This window comes from Bos mutus, chromosome 11 (assembly GCF_027580195.1).
Source record: "Bos mutus isolate GX-2022 chromosome 11, NWIPB_WYAK_1.1, whole genome shotgun sequence".
In the NCBI taxonomy this organism is placed as follows: Eukaryota; Metazoa; Chordata; class Mammalia; order Artiodactyla; family Bovidae; genus Bos; species Bos mutus.
The window spans coordinates 92,619,958-92,636,934 of NC_091627.1; the positions used below are offsets into that span (position 1 = coordinate 92,619,958).

At 40.6% G+C, this 16,977-nt stretch overlaps 1 non-coding gene across 1 annotated transcript; it reads right to left on the minus strand.

The window, feature by feature from the left end:
- Positions 1-8,740: 8,740 nt before the first annotated feature.
- Positions 8,741-8,812, minus strand: TRNAS-GGA (transfer RNA serine (anticodon GGA)). The gene has a single exon. It is a non-coding gene; the product is annotated as a tRNA-Ser (tRNA).
- Between the last annotated feature and the right edge of the window lie 8,165 nt (positions 8,813-16,977).

Here is a 16,977-nt window from a genome sequence, read left to right on the forward strand (position 1 = left end):
GTGTGTGGAGCCTGACCAGTGTGTGGCCTTCCTGCTAGGATGATGTCTGGGCTGCCTCTGAACACTTGATTCGGCTGGCCTTGGGCTCAAGGACGATCCCTCTGTAATGAGCCAGTCACAGCCTCTCCTCCCCACGCAAACAGGAGAACCACAGCGCGTTCTACTCAGAGGCTAGTACCACCCCACTGTCAGTTTCCCCTGTCCTTTCTTCTACCTGCTTATTACAGACAGTTTAAAGAGCCTCCTTCTTCACTGTAATCAGCCTCCCCCTCCTTCCGGATTCATTTGTGGAAGTGATTGTGGGGCCACAAGCACTGGAGTCTTCCCTGAATGATTCAGGCCAGCAGAGCCCACTGTTCAGATTGGCAATTACCCAGATATTAGTGAGTAAACAGCCCGGACATTCTCAGGGAGGAAGCACAGTCATGGGCCACTGCCTTGAAGGAATTACAGTTCCTGCAGACAAGCCTCAGAAAGCAGTGAGCAGAGACGGCTTCGGGTGGCTGCAGGACCTGCCTTGGTGGCAGCAGTAGACAGGGGGACTCAAAGCGGAAAAGGAAGGGGTGCCTGACTCAGTACGATGTCAAAGATCTGACGTCATCTGTGTATGAGAGAGAGAGAGGTTTTGTAAAGGACTCTGGAGAGCTGTGTTTGGGCAGAATGAGACTTTAATGTGTTAAGGGATTTAGGAAAAGAAATCTAATCCAAAGTAAGGTATTGTTCCAGTACCAGCCCCCTGTGAAACCTCAGCTATTAGTGTATTCCTTATCTCCAGCCAAAAGAAAAAGCTGGAAACCTTATGCTGAGTCCATTTTTACAGTTTTCATCACCAGTGTAATGGGGGAGGTAATAAGCCATCAGAGACGTTTGCTTTGTTCTCAACTACCTGAGTGGTTTTCATGCCGGTGTTGTCTGAAGATTGGTCTGACCTTCTGCTTAACATCTTCCACTCCCCTGCTCTCAGATCTACGTTGGGAATTCACATTCAAGTTGTATATTCAGCTTGAATCCTTCCTTCCCAAAGGATATGACAGGATGGCTCTAAAACCCAATATTGAAGTCTGGAGGTCGATGCTTCCATGGGTAGTCCAAGCAGCTCCAAGATGTCAAGGTACTAGTTAGAGTATCTAAGACTCAGAGTTACTGGATGGCTGCTACAACTAAAATAATCTCCTCATACAGTTCACAAGCTGTGTAGCTGACCAGCATTCAGGAGAGGTACCCAGAGTATCAACCCAGCTGATGTCAAACCATTCCATTAATCACAGTTGAAGGGAGAAGAGCTACACGTTTATAGCCAGAACATGCTAAAGGCTGGGAAGATTGGCCCCCAAATCCTCAGGAGTGCCAGGGGGGAAGTTCTAAATCAAATGACCAGAAATCCTTAGGCAGGTGAAACTAATGGTGATGGGAAAAGATAGTGATGACCAAGAGATGCAGAAGAGAGACAGGAAAAAGAAATGTACAGAATTGAAGAAAGAAAAGTCAAAGAGAACTGCAAAGGGGGCTTACTATTTTTAGTGATGCATCAGTCTGCCTGATAAACTCAAGAAATTCTCCCCACACTCAGAGGAAAAGGGAAAAAAATATGAGAGATAAGATATGAGGCAGAGAAACACAAAGCCAGGATATCCAAAATATTTTTAATAGAGAGCCTAAAAAGGGAGCATATTGCTGATAGAGGAGAAACTGTTCTGTGCCCCAGGACAGGAGGGGTCAGTGGTAAGAGGAGGGGGTATACATCCCATAGATCTATAAGGAGGGGCGCAGATTTTGAGATAAGAAGAGCAAGGACAGTGTTCTATGCTGTGACATACATTTGAACCATCACACTGAACTTCTTGGCCTGCCTGTCTTCCAAACCCCACTGAAACGGGCAAAGGCAAATAATAATGGGGGAGATCTGTCATTGTTCAAAACTGAAAAAGGATTCCACCCACATACCAGACATTTCAAGGAATTTCTCTAAGACAGCGCAGATGAGACCAGTTTGAGTGAAGGCTTTGACAACCTTCAATTCACCTCACAGAAAAGAAAGGCATCTCTAGGGAGGCCCCCCGCTGGAACCCAACAATGCTTCCAAGGTTGGTTGTGACAAAGGCTGTAGAAAGAAAAAAAAAAGAATCACAGGAAAGTCAGGATGGGCAAATCTCCATCCTCTTGAAGCATCCAGGAAGTGTCCTCGTACTGGGGCGCACACAGGGCAGGGACCCATCCAAATGGGGGGCTCACATTTGGTGCCTGGCACAGAGAGAGCATCGCCGAGTGGGAGCAGTGGTCAGGGCAGCCCACAGGCTCCCAGCTAGTGTTACGTGGTCACACACACTCTTCAACCTGCAGGTGAAATGCAGGGGCTCTTTCAGGAGTCCGCAGACAACTGGTTCTTTTTTTCTTTCACCCATTCATTCCACACACATGTCCATGACAAGCCTGTTATGTTCCAGGCTCTGGGTTAAGCACTAAGGATTCAACAATGGACAAATTAAGTGGTCTCTTCATTGTGAAGCCATGCAGGCAGAAGAATCAGGTAACCTCTGAAGGAAATACATCATCGTCATGTTTGCTACATAAATGCCAAAATCAACAAAGCAGTTGGCCTGGAAAATACATTGGGGGCAGGGAATGATTGTAACACAAAATTCTGTTTCTTATCCAGCTATTTCAGACAAGAAGCTATTTAAAAAAAGTAAACCATTCATGTTCCACCCTAATGGAAAAAATAAATAGACTGTACAGAAAATATTCAGTCAAGCAAATAAACTCAGTTATGTATAAGAAATAATGTAAAAGAATGATAAAGCAGTGACTGATAAAGCTGTATCAAAACTTATTGTTGAGACTTACTCCTGATTTTTAATATATTGTGGACTCACTGTTAGATCCCAATAGAATGAACATTTTTCTTTTCTTCCTACTAACAGAATCCCAATTTTGTGTGATTGACAGCAGGCTATGACCCAGAGGATGAAGCAAGACAATTCCTTGTCTGTTGATGGTTGCCTTAGGGCTGGGCATGTAACTAAGTTCTGGCCAATAAAATGTTAGGGAGAGTCTCCTATTAGGCTTCTTGGGAAGACATTTGCTGCTGCTTCTTTTTCTTTTTAATTGAAGTAGAGTTGATTTATAATATTATATTAGTTTCAGGTGTACAACTTAGTGATTCAGTAGTTTTGCAGATTATACTCCATTATAGGTTTATAATTCCCTGTGCTATGGCTTCCCAGGTGGCACTAGTGGGAACCCACCTACCCATGCAGGAGACATAAGACGTGCGGGGTGATTCCTGGCTCCGGAAGGTCCCCTGGAGAGGGCGTGGCAACTCACTTCAGTATTCTTGCCTGGAGAATCCCACGGAGAGGAGTCTGGCAGGCTAAGGTCCATAGGGTCACAAAGAGTTGGACTCGACTGAAGCAACTTAACACACATGGATGTAGCATGTTCTTGTTGCTTATCTACTTTACACATAGGAATCTGTTAATCCTATGTGTATCTGTTAATCTGTTATCTGTGTATCTGTTAATCCTATACCCCTAATTTGTCCTTCCCCTCTTCCCTTTCCTCTTTGGTAACCACAAGTTTATTTTCTGTATCTATGAATTTGTTTCTATTTTGCATATACATTCATTTGTATTTTTTTAAAGATTCTACATATAAGTGATATCACAGTATTTTCTTTCTCTGACTTATTTCACTAAGCGTAATATTCTCTAGGTCCATCCTCATTGCTACAAGTGGAAAAGTTTCATTCTTTTTATAGATGAATAATATTCAATTCTATGTGTTTATATATATCAGATCAGTCGCTCAGTCGTGTCCGACACTCTGTGACCCCATGAATCGCAGCACACCAGGCCTCCCTGTCCATCACCAACTCCCGGAGTTCACTCAGACTCACGTCCATCGAGTCAGTGATGTCATCCAGCCATCTCATCCTCTGTCATCCCCTTCTCCTCCTACCCCCAATCCCTCCCAGCATCAGAGTCTTTTCCAATGAGTCAACTCTTTGCATGAGGTGGCCAAAGTACTGGAGTTTCAGCCTTAGCATCATTCCTTCCAAAGAAATCCCAGGGTTGATCTCCTTCAGAATGGACTGGTTGGATCTCCTTGCAGTCCAAGGGACTCTCAAGAGTCTTCTCCAACACCACAGTTCAAAAGCATCAATTCTTCAGCGCTCAGCCTTCTTCACAGTCCAACTCTCACATCCATACATGACCACAGGAAAAACCATAGCCTTGACTAGACGAACCTTTGTTGGCAAAGTAATGTCTCTGCTTTTCAATATGCTATCTAGGTTGGTCATAACTTTCCTTCCAAGGAGTAAGCGTCTTTTAATTTCATGGCTGCAGTTACCATCTGTAGTGATTTTGGAGCCCAGAAAAATAAAGGCTGACACTGTTTCCACTGTTTCCCCATCTATTTCCCATGAAGTGGTGGGACTGGATGCCATGATCTTCGTTTTCTGAATGTTGAGTTTTAAGCCAACTTTTTCACTCTCCACTTTCACTTTCATCAAGAGGCTTTTGAGTTCCTCTTCACTTTCTGCCATAAGGGTGGTGTCATCTGCATATCTGAGGTTATTGATATTTCTCCTGGCAATCTTGATTCCAGTTTGTGTTTCTTCCAGTCCAGCGTTTCTCATGATGTACTCTGCATAGAAGTTAAATAAACAGGGTGACAATATACAGCCTTGACGAACTCCTTTTCCTATTTGGAACCAGTCTGTTGTTCCATGTCCAGTTCTAACTGTTGCTTCCTGACCTGCATACAAATTTCTCAAGAGGCAGGTCAGGTGGTCTGGTATTCCCATCTCTTTCAGAATTTTCCACAGTTTATTGTGATCCACACAGTCAAAGGCTTTGGCATACTCAATAAAGCAGAAATAGATGTTTTTCTGGAACTCTCTTGCTTTTTCTATGATCCAGCGGATGTTGGCAATTTGACCTGTGGTTCCTCTGCCTTTTCTAAAATCAGCTTGAACATCAGGAAGTTCACGGTTCATGTATTGCTGAAGCCTGGCTTGGAGAATTTTGAGCATTACTTGACTAGCGTGTGAGATGAGTGCAATTGTGTGGTAGTTTGAGCATTCTTTGGCATTGCCTTTCTTTGGGATTGGAATGAAAACTGACCTTTTCCAGTCCTGTTGCCACTGCTGAGTTTTCCAAACTTGCTGGCATATTGAGTGCAGCACTTTCACAGCATCATCTTTCAGGCTTTGGAATAGCTCAACTGGAATTCCATCACCTCCACTAGCTTTGTTCATAGTGATGCTTTCTAAGGCCCACTTGACTTCACTTGGCTCTAGGTGAGTGATCACACCATTGTGATTATCTGGGTCATGAAGATCTTTTTTGTACAGTTCTTCTGTGTATCCTTGCCATCTCTTCTTAATATCTTCTGCTTCTGTTAGGTCCATACCATTTCTGTCCTTTATCGAGCTCATCTTTGCACGAAATGTTCCTTTGGTATCTCTGATTTTCTTGAAGAGATCCCTAGTCTTTCCCATTCTGTTGTTTTCCTCTATTTCTTTGCATTGATCGCTGAAGAAGGCTTTCTTATCTCTTCTTGCTATTCTTTGGAACTTGCATTCAGATGTTTATATCTTTCCTTTTCTCCTTTGCTTTTCGCTTCTCCTCTTTTCAAAGCTATTTGTAAGGCCTCCCCAGATAGCCATTTTGCTTTTTTGCATTTCTTTTCTATGGGAATGGTCTTGATCCCTGTCTCCTGTACAATGTCATGAACCTCCGTCCATAGTTCATCAGGCACTCTATCTATCAGATCTAGGCCCTTAAATCTATTTCTCACTTCCATTGTATAATCATAAGAGATTTGATTTAGGTCATACCTGAATGGTCTAGTGGTTTTCCCTACTTTCTTCAATTTAAGTCTGAATTTGGCAATAAGGAGTTCATGGTCTGAGCCACAGTCAGCTCCTGGTCTTGTTTTTGCTGACTGTGTATACAAGATATGGTATGTATGTGTATGTGTGCATATATATATATACATACATACTATATATATATACACATGGAAACCATTTTACACTGTTGGTGGAAATGTAAATTGGTGCAGCCATTATGGAAAACATATATATCTACGCATGCACACACACACACACACACACACACGTATGTACACCACTTCTTAATCCAATCTGAACACTGCAGAGCAGGTATCTTTTCAAACTAGTGTTTTAGGTTTTTTTGCATATAAACACTCAGGAGTGGAATTGCTGGATCACATGGTAGTTCTATTTTTAGTTTTCTGAGAAACCTCCATGCTGTTTTCCATAGTGGCTGCACCAATTTACATTTCTACCAATAGTGTAGGAGGGTTCCCATTTTTCCACATCCTCTCCAACATTTGTTATTTGCAGTCATTTTAATGATAACCATTCAAACAGGTGTGAAGTGATATATTATTGTTGTTTTGAGTTGCATTCTCTAATAATTAGTGATATTGTGCATCTTTTCATGTGTCTATTGACCATCTATATGTCTTCTTTGGAAAAATGTCTATTCAGGTCTTCTGCATATTTTTTTTGGATTGTGTTGTTTGTTTTTTCGCATTGAATTGTATGAACGCCTCTGTATTTTGGATATTAACCCTTTGTCAGAGACATCATTTGCAAATATTTTCTCCCATTCCATAGATTTTCTTTTCGTTTTGTTTTTGGTTCCCTTTGCTGTGCAAAAACTTTTTAAGTTTGATTCGGTCCCATTTGTTTATTTTATTTCTTTTACCTTAGGAGGCCAATTCAACAAAATATTGCTATGGTTTATGTCAAAGAGTATTTTTGCCTGTATTCTCTTCTAGGAGTTTTATGGCTTCCATTTTAGGTCTTTGAACCATTTCGAGTTTATTTTTGTATATGATAAGAGGAAATGTTTTATGTGTGGTTGTCCAACTTTCCCAACACCACTTGTTGAAGAGACTTTCTTTTCTCCATTGTATATTCTTGCCTTCTTTACGGTAGACTAATTGACCGTAGACGTGTGGGTTTGTTTCTGGGCTTTCTAGCCTGTTCCATTGGTCTATGTGTCTGTTTTTGTGCCAGCACCATGCTGTTTTCATTATTGTAGCTTTTTAGTATAGTCTGAAGTCTGGAAGGTATAACCTCCAGACTTTGTTCTTTTATCTCAAGATTGTTTTGGCAGTTTGGGGCCTTTTGTGTTTCTGTATGGATTTTGAGATTATTTATTCTAGTTCTGTGAAAAATGTCATGGGTATTTTGATAGTTCAGTTCAGTTGCTCAGTCATGTCTGATTCTTTGTGATCCCATGGACTGCAGCTCACCAGTTTTTTATTTTATAATAAAATAAATCCAGGAGATTTTCCCTGTCCCTCACCAACTCCTGGAGCTTTCTCAAACTCATGTCCATCAAGTCAGTGATCCCATCTAACCATCTCATCCTCTGCCGTCCCCTTCTTCTCCTGCCTTCAATCTTTCCCAACATCAGAGTCTTTTCCAGTGAGTCAGTTCTTCAAATCAGGTAGCCAAAGTATTGGAGCTTCAGCTTCAGCATCAGTCCTTCCAATGAATATTCAGGACTGATTTCCTTTAGGATTAACTGGTTTGATCACCTTGCTGTCCAAGGGACTCTCAAGAGTTTTCTCCAACACCACAGTTCAAAACCATCAATTGTTCAGTGCTCAGCTTTCTTTATGGTCCAACTCACATCCATACTGGAAAAGCCTAGCTTTGACTATACAGACCTTTGTCGGTAAAGTAGTGTCTCTGTTTTTTAACATGCTGTCTAGGTTTGTCATTTTGATAGAGATTATAGTAAATCTATAGATTGCTTTGGGTAGTATGGCCATTTTAACATTAACTCTTCCAGTCCGAGAGGATGGGATATCTTTTGATTTCTTTGTATCATCTTCAATTTCCTTCATCAGTGTTTTGTAGTTTTCAGAGTATAGGTCTTTTGCCTTCTTGGTTAAGTTTATTAGGAATTTGCTTTTTTATTAAGACAGACAATGGCATAACCTGACCTCCTTCTTGTCTTGAAGATGGTTGTCTAAGGATGAAGTATCTGGAGTGCGATATCCATTTTGTGACCCTGAGGAGATGACCAAGAGAATCTGAGAGATACCCACATAGGACCTTGAGATTTTAGAGCTACTGCACCAACCATCAGAGAAGGCAATGGTACCCCACTCCAGTACTCTTGCCTGGAAAATCCCATAGACGGAGGAGCCTGGTGGGCTGCAGTCCATGGAGTCGTTAAGAGTCGGACATGACTGAGCAACTTCACTTTCACTTTTCACTTTCATGAATTGGAGAAGGAAATGGCAACCCACTCCAGTGTTCTTGCCTGGAGAATCCCAGGGACAGGGGAGCCTGGTGGGCTGCCATCTGTGGGGTTGCACAGAGTCAGACACGACTGAAGCAACTTAGCAGCAGCAGCAGCACCAACCATAGACCTGCCTCCATTCACTTGCCTTTCTATATGGTGTAATTAAATGTCCTTAACGTCTAAGCCACTGTCAGATAAAGCTAGTATGGTTGGAAATTTAATAAAACTACTGAAGATAATTCTTGAAAAAAACATATATACATGGATTAGGAATAGGGATCAAACTGTAATAATCTAGATCCAAAGTGAAAGTGAAGTGAAGTCGCTCAGTCGTGTCCAACTCTTTGCGACCCCATGGACTGTAGCCTACCAGGCTCCTCCCTCCATGGGATGCTCCAGGCAAGAGTACTGGAGTGGGTTGCCATTTCCTTTTCCAGGGGATCTTCCCCACCCAGGGATTGAACCCAGGTCTCCTGCATTCCAGGCAGACACTTTAACCTCTGAGCCACCAGGGAAGCCCCAGATTATTGTTATAGAAACTGGGAGGACAGGATGGCATAGAAGGGAAAGTAAATATGTGCTTATTTTGTTATTGCTCATTGAAGAGAATTAACAACTAGTATAAGATCATTTTCTTAGACATATAAATTCTTTCAAAATTTTAAAGATAACTAGTAATAGAATTAAAATATAATGTTTAACATCCAAATTTCTAGTGGAAAACCAGGAGCAGAGAGAGAGGTACTGAGTTAGAAGGAAAAGAGAACAATCAGATGACAGAAGTAATCACAAATCTCTATATTCCAGTTTAAAAGGAATAGTTTTAATTGCACTTTTAAAATATAAAATTCAACTAGAGCTGAGAAACTCACCTATCAGTGATATAAAATAAAAAACTGTTAAGTACAAACCACAAGAAAACTAGTGACATAGTAATGAGAAAACTAAAATTTGTAGCAAAACAATGAATTCATATATAAACAAGATTATTTTGGTCAAAACTATTAGAAATTGAAGGAGAACTGCAAAGACAAATTGTCATCCTTTTGTGTGGGAGATTGTCACCTGATGGTCACCAACAATGCATACTTCCCGATGCCATGCTCTTGGGTTGTCCCTGCCCGCACTAAGTCCAGGTTTGGCCATGTGTCTTTCTTAGTTCAATGGAACTTTAGTTAATAGGAGGTTACAAGCAGAGACTTGAAACACCCTTGTACATTAGAGCTGGCTGTCTTAGAATCGTTCTACCACCGAGGGCAGAAGCCCAGTCTAGTCTCCTGGAGAATGAGAGGCCACGTGGAGCAGAAACAAGCCCTAAGTCCTAACCCAGTCCCTATCTGATCCACCTGTTGAATTCAGCTTTAAGAGTGAGCCTCGCCAACTCAGAGTCCTAAGAAATAGTTACATGTCATGGTTTTGAAACATAAATTTTGGGATGGTTTGCTATGCAACAGTAGATAAGGAATATCCTTTTGAAATTGGAGCATCTCTGTCTGCGGCACCTCAAAAGTAAAAGAAACCTAGCAGGCTTACTTCACTTTCACTTTTCACTTTCCTGCATTGGAGAAGGAAATGGCAACCCACTCCAGTGTTCTTGCCTGGAGAATCCCAGGGACGGGGGAGCCTGGTGGGCTGCCGTCTATGGGGTCACACAGAGTTGGACACAACTGAAGTGACTTAGCAGCAGCAGCAGCAGCAGGCTTACAATGAATTTGGATAATCTATCTAATATATGACTAGATTAATTAATTAGCTTGATTAATATTAATTTAATGAAATTAATATCTTAATATAATTAATTTAATTTGCACAAAGCAAGATTTTTTATTCTATAAGTCTAAATACATTCCTTTAAAAAAATCCTTAGAAGAGCTTTAAGAAATTGACATAATGCTGATTTTCAAGTGAAACATTAATAAACTGCATGAAGAAAAACTTTTTAGGCTAAGTCATTAAATATAATTCAATTAAATTAGAACTTAACGACAAAGAACAACTTAAGCATACAATGAAGACATTTTTTTCCTAAATTTCTCTTGGATCTAAGAGAAAGTTAAAATTATACTTCAAAATAGTGATAAGCACAAAGTCAAAATATTTGGAATTTAGCCAAAGCTGAAATTTTTAGACACAAATTCTTTTATTATTAAGAAATAAATGAAATGAAGCAACAACTGAAATAGAAATTAAAAAATAAAAATAAATCTAAGGAAAGCAGAAATGTGGTGTCACAATTGAAGCAGAAACTAATGAATCAGAAAAGGCAAAAATCAGGGAGCTCCCTGGAGGCTCTATGGTTAGGACTTGGAACTTGCGCTGCAGTTGCCTAGATTCAATCCCTCCTTAGAGAACTAAGATCTGCTTGGCATGGCCCCCCTCCCCCACCATCCCTTCCCCCTCTACTCCATCCCCCCCACCCTCAACCCTGCTTCTTTTTGGCCTCGCCACACAGCTTGTGGGGGATTAGTTCTCCAACCAGGTATTGAACCCAGGCCCTCAGCAGCAAAAACTTGGAGCTTTAACCACTGGACAAAAATCAGAGGATAAATGAAAGAGAATCTTTTAAAAGAATAATAAAAGCATGGCAAGACTAACCAGGCAAGAATAATGGAGTGGGTTGCCTTGGCCTTCTCCAGGGGATCTCTCCAACCCAGGGATCAAACCCACATCTCTTATGTCTCCTCCACTGGCAGATGGAGTCTTTACCACTAGTGCCACCGGGGAAGCCCAAATCATGAGTGAAGAGAAAATAAAAAAATTTATTCTTTTGGGAATGAGATGTGAAATAGAACACATGTAGAAAAGATTTTTTTAATTATAAGAAAATAGTATGTATAACTCAATAAATTTGAAAAATCTCATTAAAATGAATAAATTTTCTGGGAAAAATAATTGCCAAATCAACCCAAGAAGAAGTTGAAATTGGAAAAGACTAATAATCAGAAAAAGAAATGGAAAAGTTTTAAAATAATTACTCCATAAAAGATGCCGTTTCCACAAAGTTATAAAGTATTATATTTCTTTTAGACTTCAAAGAATTGTTTATGCCTTTGCTGTTTAAGTGTTCCAGAACATGAAGGAGACTGAGAAGTGTCCCAATTCAGTTTTTCAAACTAAAGCAACCCTAATACCCCCAAACTAACAAAAGAAGCAAGCACAAACAAAAAAGAAAAAAAAAAAATCTGTAAAGACCAATCTGACTTAAGAGCAAAGATGAAAAAAGTAAATAAAATAAATAAATCCAAAATGTCATTTAAAACTATGTATTACCAAGTAGGATTTGTTCTGGTAATTCAGGTAGTATTTTTTAATAAATAATTACATTTAAGGTTGACGTATAATTGACATATAACATATTAGTTTCTGGTGTACAACATAATGATTAGATATTTATGTATATTGTGAATTATCACTACAATACATTTAGCTCACATCCATCCTATACATAAATTCTTTTCTTTATATTTTCAAATCAAAGATAAAACATAATAATTTCTATAGTTGCAGGAAAAATCTTAGATATAGGCAACCTCATTAACATAAAGAGTATCTATGTCAAATCAGCATGAGTAAAATTCTTCATATGAAAACATTAGAGGCAGGAATCAAACAAGGATCCTAAACTAACTGCTATTCTGTAACATTCTCCACATAATTTGATCTGATGAGGAATCTTAAGGTTTTTGATGCTTATTAACTTTATCCATCCTTTCCCTATTGAAATAATACATTTATCATACCACTAATTTATAATATTCCTGACTCCAGCCACCCCAGGTTTTATATTCTGCATTAATAATTTTCTATCTCTGCTCTTCAAGTTGGGCTTCCATGGTGACTCAGAAGATAAAGAATCTGCCTGCAATGCGGGAGAGCTGGGTTTAATCCCTGAGTCTGGAAAATCCCCTGGAGAAGGGAATGGCTACCCACTCCAGTATTCTAGCCTGGAGAATTCCATGGACAGAGGAGACTGGCAGGCTCTTCAATTTATACTCTTTGCATTATTTTAACTTATTATGTTTTTATGGATATTTTAAATCACAGACGCACACACACACACAAACACACATACACAGGATTACCCAAATTGCCCTACAGAAGCATTTAACCAATTCATGTTTCTACCAGCTGTGGTAGATGGTTTCCTACATGGAATTTTTCCCCAAGCTAAGTTAACATAAATTATTGATTTTTGGAGCCCATATATCTTGCAGAATCTGATGAAAACTATGAATCATCACCCCTGCTCCCCTCCATAACTATGTCTTTATCTATGTCTTTATCTGGACAAGGTCAGTTTTCATTCCAATGCCAAAGAAGGGCAATGCCAAAAAAAGTTCAAATTACCACACAATTGCACTCATTTCACATGCTAGCAAGGTCATGCTCAAAATCCTCCAAGCTAGGCTTCAACAGTACGTGAACCAAGAACTTCCAGATGTACAAGCTGGATTTTGAAAAGGCAGAAGAACTAGAGATCAAATTGCCAACATCTGTTGGGTCATAGAAAAAGCAAGAGAATTCCAGAAAAACATCTATTTCTGCTTCACTGACTACGCTAAAGCCTTTGACTGTGTAGATCACAACAAACCATGGAAAATTCTTCAAGAGATGGGAATACCAGACCACCTTACCTGCCTCCTGAGAAATCTGTATGGAGGTCAAGAAGCAACAGTTAGAACCGCACATGGAACAACAGACTGGTTTAAAATTGGGAAAGGAGTACATCAAGGCTATATATTGTCACCCTGCTTATTTAACTTCTATGCAGAGTACATCATGCGAAATGCCAGGCTGGATGAAGCAGAAGCTGGAATCAAGATTGCAGGGAGAAATATCAGTAGCCTCAGATATGCAGATGATACCATCCTTATGGCAGAAAGCAAATAGGAACTAAAAAGCCTTTTGATGAAGGTGAAAGAAGAGAGTGAAAAAACTGGCTTAAAACTCAACATTCAAAAAATGAAGATCATGGCATCCGGTCCCATTACTTCACAGCAAATAGATGGGGAAACAATAGAAACAACGAAAGACTATTTTCTTGGACTCCAAAATTACTGCAGTTGGTGACTGCAGCCATGAAATTAAAAAACACTTGCTCCTTGAAAGAAAAGCTATGACCAACCTAGACAACATATTAAAGCAGAGACATTACTTTGCCAACAGGTCTGTCTAGTCAAATCTATGTTTTTTCCAGTAGTCATGTATGGATGTGAGAGTTGGACCATAAAGAAAACTGAGCACTGAATAATTGATGCTTTTGAGCTGTGGTGTTGGAGAAGACTCTTGAGGGTCCCTTGGACTGCAAGGAGATCAAACCTAAATTTGATCCTAAAGGAAATCAGTCCTGAATATTCATTGGAAGGACCGATACTGAAGCTGAAGTTCCAATACTTTGGCTACCTGTTGCGAAGAGCTGACTCATTGGAAAAGACCCTGATACTGGGCAGGAGGAGAAGGGGATGACAGAGGACAAGACAGTTAGGTGGCATCACAGACTCAATGGATATGAGTTTGAGCAAGCTCTGGGAGATGGTGAAGGACAGGAAAGCCTGACATGCTGCAGTCCATGGGGTCGCAAAGAGTTGAACATGACTGAGCGACTGAACAACAACATGTCCTTATCTGTATCTCTATTTGTATACCAAATTGTGCATAATGAAGCTTATGCATGCAATCCAGGTTAAGAATTGAAACAAATATTCATCTATATTTACTCTACCACCTTTTACATTTAATTCTTTAATCCAGTTGACATTTTTTTGGTAAAAATTTACAATACATCTGTAAGCAATGTAAGGTGTGGTCCAAATGTTGCCCCTGCCCCATAAACATATTACTATACATGCATAGAGAAACAGATAATGGCTATAGATATACTAAATGTTTCACACTTATGTCTGGGTGTTTAAATTGAGTGATTTTTTTTTTTTGTCTATTCCTCTGTCTTCTCCTGACTTAAACATTCCACAGCGAATTTATTTCACTTTTGTAATAAGAAAACAAACTGATTTATCTTAGAAAGAAAGGCAGTGAGCACAGTTTGACGGGTTTCAGAGCGGCCTAGAGTGAGTGATAAGAGGGTGTCTCTCTTTTTTCTTGAGGGGAGATGATTACGGGGGTCGGGGAGAGATGAAGTTTGAGCATCAACTGTTTGCACTGCTGTAGCATGTGGTGGAATGGAGGGCCTATCCCGCGGGCCCAGACACAGGGCCCTCAGTGTGCACTGGGGCTTGTGATGGGCAGATACCGCACTCCTGAACAAGGGCCCTGTGTCTGCCACCGTCCAACACAAAGGACAGAGGTCCCCTGTTTACTTTGGATTAGAAACGTTCAAATGAGAGACAGCAAAAACATTTGAGTTTTCCCTCTTTTCAGTTTCTTACAAAAAAACAAATTGTAGTGAGTCGGGGATTTTTTGGCATCTTCTCTGAATAAAAATCAATCAGACTAGATTGCTGAGGGAGTCTTAAAGAGCTTCCCTTGTTTATTATTTGTTTTAGATTTATGGCTTAAAGGCTGGGAAGTAGCAGTGACCGACGAGGACCCTGAATTGTCCATTCATTTCCCAGGAAATGGGGCATTCCCAGTGCCTCAGTCAGCTGGAACAGGTGGCCTTTGACCTTTTGCAATAAGCTCATTCTAGGCTGGAAGCGCCCACATATTCATGGCCATGCCTCCTCCTCCTTTCCTTCCGCCCAACCCCTTACACAGTGAAATCCTCTTTCCTTTCAGATACTCATTCAAACCCCCACCTCTTAGAAGATTAGACCTATGGAGGGATAGAAATTTTATCAAAGGAGTCTTTAAATCATAAAAGTCAGGGTGGCTCTATATTGAAAGACTGTGGCTGGGACTGTATGGCATGGGCTCTCGAAGGCCGCAGAGGTATGGTGGGAATCGTATAGACTTTCATAGTTTCTGAGTTCAAATCCTAGCTCCAGCACTAATGTCCCAAGGACGACTTTCTGAACATTCCAATTGGCAGGTTTCTTACCTATAATATGGGGATGATCCTAACACTCAGCACATACAGTCATTAAGGAAGATTAAATGAGATGACCTGTGTTAAAGGTGTAATCAGAGCCAGTTGCATGGAAACCGCTCAGTGCGTGGTGGATGTCACTGCTATGACTGACAACTGTTATCACCTCGTATGGGATAGAAAGGTGCAGTGTCTGCCCGATTTTGGAAGATGAGGTTAAAATGCTACATGTGCAGGACTAGCAAAGTACCATTTGCAGTCACAGTGACTTTCTGTTCGATGCTGGCTTGTTCTCGAGTAACTACCAATGATATCAGTAAAGGAGGTGAATATAGAAAAAAATCCCCTTGGGGATGGGCTTTTACATTCATATCTGATCTGCTCTGAGTTGGACTTGCTCTTCTAGCAGTAAGAACAGATTGAGAATAGCCACCCATGATGAGAGATGTCCCCAGCAGGGGAGTGGTATGCAGATAAATGGTATGGAAAAGGGAAAGGTGAGTCATGCACGTGTACCATTAGATCCATGTTGTCCTCCTCTGACCTGTCAAATCTGTTACAAACATCACCAGGGGTAAACATCTGAACTGACATGTACTTGTCACATTTCAGATCCTAAGGATTCCTTAGTCAGCTCTTCTAGGGATGCTACTCTGAGCTGAATCTCTGAAGATTTGACACAAAACCATGGAATAGCTGTCCAGTAGGGCAGGACATGCCCACTTCTTTCTCTCTGATGAGTTTTTATTGGCCATCAACAGGAACATAGAAAAAAAGTAAGGCAACAGATTCGAAGTTACAGCTGTGTTGTGCTGTGCTTAGTCGCTCAGTCCTGTCTGACTCTTTGTGACCCGATGGACTGTAGCGCACCAGGCGCCTCTGTCCGTGGGATTCTCCAGGCAAGAATACTGAAGTGGGCTGCCATGCACTCTTCCAGGGGATCTTCCAACAAAGGGATCAAACCCAGGTCTCCCACATTGCAGGCAGATTCTTTACCATCTGAGCCACCTGGAAAGCCCAAGAATACTGTAGTGGATAGCCTATCCCTTCTCCAGGGGATCTTCCAACCCAGGAATCAAACTGGGCTCTCCTGCATTGCAGGAGGATTCTTTACCGGCTGAGCTACCAGGGAAGCCTGAAGCTACAACTACCATCACCCAAAGAAAATACCTAAAAGTTGAGCCATTGCTTCTCATATCACAGTTTTCAAGAGTTCCAGTGGAAACAAACATTTCTCCCTAATACAGATAGATGAGCCATTTCTAGACTCTGAAAAATAATCAGAAAACCAAAGTCAGTAATAACTTATTTGGAGGTCCATGCTTCAAGTAACAAGAGCAATTTCTATGGCTCTATTTCCGCTTACCCTCCTTGCTCCCCTTTCGTGCCCCGTACCCTGCCTCCCTTCCCAGCCAGCTTTTCCTGTTCTTTTCCTTATTCTGCCCATCTCTCACTGTCCATTTCTCCTTTTCTTTACTGGCAGTAAAAGAAACTGAGCATTCAAATTATTTTTTAAAAATGTATTTTATTGAAATATAGTTGATATATAATGTTGTGTCAATTTCTACTGTATAGAAAAGTGATTCAGTTATACATACGATATGTAGTCTTTTTCATATTCTTTTCCATTATGGTTTATCCCAGGATATTGAATATAGTTCCCTCCACTATATAGCAGAAGCTTGTTATTCTTCC